General features: G+C 38.8%; 1 pseudogene; it reads right to left on the reverse strand.

The window, feature by feature from the left end:
* Positions 1–3449: 3449 nt before the first annotated feature.
* LOC138004612 (uncharacterized) lies at positions 3450–4104 on the reverse strand (annotated as a pseudogene).
* Positions 4105–5000: the final 896 nt, after the last annotated feature.

Raw genomic sequence — 5000 nt, forward strand, 5'->3', positions numbered from 1 at the left:
AAATAATGTGAGTCACTTAATTTTCGCGATTTTTTTAAAATCGCGAAATTCGCGAAATTAACGTGTAGTCAAAATTTCATGTAATAAGGTAATTAACTGGAATTTAACTAGGCTGAAGTATCGACCGCAAGTGTTTACAACAATCTTTGCCACCTTTGTTGTAGAGAGTTTTAAGATCACGTTTGTGTAACTTTTCAAGCTCTTTGACCAGCCATAGCTGTATTTGGCACCGAAAGCTTACTCTCAAAAGTATTTCACTCAGGAAAACCTTGCAAGCTTAATTGTGAGATTCCTTTATTTGACTAGTTAAGGTGCTACGCCTGGGGCACGTCATCTTATGCCCAGGCTGTTATGTCATTGTCCTTTATTCTTCAAAGGAAATGTATTGCCAGCAAGTCAGCATATCAGTAACCGCCAGTTTTGGTAGTTTAAAGAGAGGGTTAGCTGCCGGAAACGGCAGAGTGCTGAAGTTTCATGCCAGCATAAAATGCTGCAGCTGTGTCTACAAAATCTGTCCCGTAATAATATAGAGGGAAACGTTTTGCCATTAATGACACTTCAATAACTGCGAATTTTGTGGTTCCAATATATCTTTAGACATTAATGACATTCTCATTTACTACGAAATCTGTGGTTCTAATATAGTATTAGAGGGAAACGTTTCGCCATTACTGACATTTCAATAACTGCAAAATTTGTGATTCCAGTGTCCATTCAGTGGGAAATCTTTTGCCGTCAATGATATTTTGAGAACTGCGAAATTTGTGGCTCCAATATTTGTTATGGGGGAAGTCTTCCTTCGGTATATAATGAAAGTTTACTGATAAAGGTCTTTTGCTAACTTTTATTAACTATCTGTAGATAAATATAACTGCAAAATTTTCATTTATATATATACCCAAACCTGATATAATCCTTTCTAACAAGGAACACCTACAAACTGTTAACTGTTAGAAAAGTCATAATTTTCTTGCACCACAAAATACAATGTTTTTCTCCTTGGCACTCTATTGATAGATATATGTAGTTGTAGATTTCTACTACTTGCAAGAAATTTTGATGAAATAACTGTCAACAATAATAATTATTATTCTTCTGATGACCTACTATCAAAACGTGATAAAACGTTCACTACCCTGATGAATACTTCCAGAAATACTTAAATTTACACCTGACACGACCAGCAACAAGGTAAAAAGCTTACCTTCAAACGCTTCCCTTTGCATCAATGAATTTGAATTTATAACACTTCATTCTAACGCTTTCCTTCACATCAATGAATGTACTCTGATGAGAGATTATGAGCAATTGCAGATTCCAGTCTGTCAAACATAGATTCACCAATTTCAGACTTTCTATGCAGTGGAGCCTGGGAACTGTTAACAAACAGATAACCTTCAGTCGAGATATCATTGCAGCAATTAGCATACATCAGAACAAAGCCAAATTCCAAATTGTGATAAAAAGAAATAATAGGTGCGAAGTAATTTACCACAATGCCAATTGAAACTGAAGTGCATTCTGTTAACTGAGTTCTTAAAAGGACTACGTCCAGCACATGAGCTTCACTGGAATGACAGTGAACCCAACATCTGGCTTACATGCGAGCTTAAAAGGGTTCACAAGCACAGCGACAGCTACCAAAACATCCCCTACAAAGTCGAATACCATTATTGGTTATGTCCATCACCTGTCCCCTAGCAGAAGAGACAAAAGAGACAGTGGATTATTCAATTTTAAGGTTACAATCATCAGCATCAGTGATTGAAGAAAGGTTAGTCTATTCAAATGGCAAAAGGCCGCTTCTAGTTGAGAAAGAGAAGTCACATACAACAATACAAGGATGCAGCTATACATCTGAAGAAAAGAAGTTCATTGTGAATGATATCCCAGAAGTATGCATACCTAATCCAACTGACTATTCTTTCCAATTAAACAAAGAACCGCTAATGCAGACGTTGATGACTTTGTGGATACTTGTGTCAAGGTAGTGTGCATTGGAGCACCTTCCACCTTATCTAATAGAAATCTTAACAGATAACACAGGAACCATTGACCTAGACTTGTGCAAAAACAATCTGTTTACTGCAAAAGGAGAAAAAAGTGTATTCTGTCACTTCAATCCATATTCGCCAACGGATGGGTAAGATTTCAACAGGTTTTACCCTGGAAAGGAAAGATGACATTCAGGATTGATCAGAAGAATACAACTAGCACTATCAGAATTGCCAAGATCCTGAAATGCATCAAGTGCTCCATTGTGATCTGCAGTGTGTAACCAAGTTTTAAATCCAGAGACGCTAGTGAAAAAAGTTGACGAGCATGTTTGTCTAATAACAGTGTGAAGAAAATATGTTCTTTTGAATAAAACCTATTAAGATTAAGGATGAACTGCGAAAAAAGATTATTTTTTAATAAGGAATATATTTCAACTAGTACAAATAGTCTTCTTCAGGACTAGTGACGTCTGGTGCAAACATCAAAACAAAGATAGATGTAGCAGCAAAAAGGTTGTGGCCGAGTTTTATCCTGCGTTGTGTCTCCCTCATTCAATGATTTTATATTGTCGATCTACTTACCACTGGAAACCTTAAAACAAGTCAATAAACCAGCGTTACGAATTTCAATGGCTGGAAAAGGCCTTGGAAAAGAAAGTCTGTGAAGCGCGTTGTATGTTTGTTTCAACAAGAAAGTACCTGTTGAATTTTATTTTGAAAGGCTCGCCTCAAAGATTTAACCAGATCCAGATCCAGATCAGGGTCAAGAGTGGCTCAACGGTACTGGAAAGAGAGGCAGGGGCATAGTTGCCATCACAAAGACAACAGCAGCGATGTGTAGATGGACCCTGTCATATAACCTCGGCGTGCGTATTGCCACATTAACAAGAGAGATGTACCACATTGATGACGATGATCAAATTACATGCAACGAGTCTAACCCCTCAAGAAATCGGGGGGATAATGATGATGAAAAGAAAGTGATCGAGTTGCTGCATCAGGCGAACCTCTTCAATGTCAATCAACAACTAGATGTTCCCGAAAGATTACAGAACATGGTTACTAAGGACATGGCAACAACACAGATGGAAGAATCTCTTTTGAAGGCAAGCAGCCTCGCCCGGGGGGGGGGGGGGGTACTCCCTTTTATGGGTTATATACGTATGTGCGGCCCCAAAGGGTAGGGTTTTTCAGTCGTTTTGGTCATAAATAGGGTATCGATTTTTACACTCTAGTCTTGAATTCTTATAAGTAAAGGCTTTTTAAAACAAATTGAGGTAAAAATTATCGGGAAAATGCGCAACGTTTCGACCGAACTTCCGTCATTATCAAGCTTAAAAGTGAAGATAAAATTTTTGCATACATATAAATAAAAAAACTAAGAAGTAAAAGTATGTAAAGTATGAGAATGTACGAAAGGGGTTGTTAAAAACATGCAAGAATAAAAAAGGATCAAAACACTTTCGCACCAATTGAGTCTGACTGTACATTGAGGCTTCGTCTCAGTTCATTAATTAAAAACATTTCATAAATGAGACAGTCAAACTTGCTCTTGCACTTTTTTAAGATGGTAAAATTCCTCATAAGGTCATTGGGCACATAGGAATGTTCCACACGGAAATGCTTTCCAATGGAGGAAGAGGCATTCTTGTGCTCGTCAACGTGTTGATGCAAATGCTGCAGTGTGTAACCAACATAACCTGTATCACACAGGTCACATTTAAACTGATAAACAATGGATTGTTGGTTGACAATGGGAGGCTTGACTTCACGCAGTTTCAGATGCTGTTTAATCTTGTGGCTAACAAATATGGGCTGGACGGTCACTTGAATTTTCTTGGCTTAGATCTTCAAGTTGTGCTCTTACAATATCGGCTGAAGACTGGTCCTTAAATGGCAGAACAGCGGGAACTGCTTTTAATTCGTTGTTAACAGCTGGTAACTCGAGAACAGGTTGATCAGAAGCTTTGACTGTGATAAGGCGCGAGATGGTGGAATTAATTAACCTGTCTGGATAACTAAGACGAAAAAACACCATTTTGAGCCGATTACATTCATCAGAAAAGTATGACCAGTTGGATGAGAGGCGGAACGCACGATCAGGCATAGTTTTCAATAAGCAGCGCTTGTAGCGATCATCAACATGGCTCTTGTAATGCAGCAAAAGGCCAGTGTTGGTAGGTTTGACTCAAACAACTCGGAGTCGGAAGATTCACAACCTGTAAACCCACAAAATGATGTAAAATTCCTTGTGTTCAAAGAGCAATTGGATAAGATTTTGAAGAAATGCCCTGAATGTGGTGCAGCTATAAGAAAAAAGCATACATCCACCCATGGTACTCTGTTACTAGTTACACTAAAGTGCATCAATGGCCACGCCTACACTTGGAACAGCCAGCCCATGATAAGAGGGATGGCTGCTGGAAATCTTTTTATGTCCTCTGCAATTCTACTGAGTGGGGCTACCTACATTAAAATAGCTACATTGGCTGAAATCTTAGGATTATGTTTTTTCAGTGAGAAAACATTTTATACCATTCAAGACTAATATTTATTTCCAGTAATTAATGAAGCTTGGCAACAAGAACAAAACAGTGTATTTAATGACCTGAAGGGCAATGATTTGTGGCTTTCTGGGGATGGTCGGTGTGATAGCCATGTAAGCATTAAGTCTGACATGAAACGAAACTACCCTGACGTAGAGCATCAATTTGATGTCTGGCATTTAGCAAAAAGTGTAACCTAGAAATTAACTGAAAAGGCAAAGAAGAAGGAATGTGGTGATATTTTCCCCTGGATGAAGTCCGTGTCCAACCACCTCTGGTGGTCAGCAGACACATGTAATGGGGACAGAGAACTCTTACGGGAGAAGTGGATATCAATTGTCCACCACACTGCTAATATACATCAGTGGGATAGTGCTGATCTTTACCATGAATGTCCTCACCCACCCATCCCAAGAGATGGCTGAGACCCGGCTCACCAGCACACAAGGCACTAAGG

This window comes from Montipora foliosa, chromosome 5 (assembly GCF_036669935.1).
Source record: "Montipora foliosa isolate CH-2021 chromosome 5, ASM3666993v2, whole genome shotgun sequence".
NCBI lineage: Eukaryota > Metazoa > Cnidaria > Anthozoa > Scleractinia > Acroporidae > Montipora > Montipora foliosa.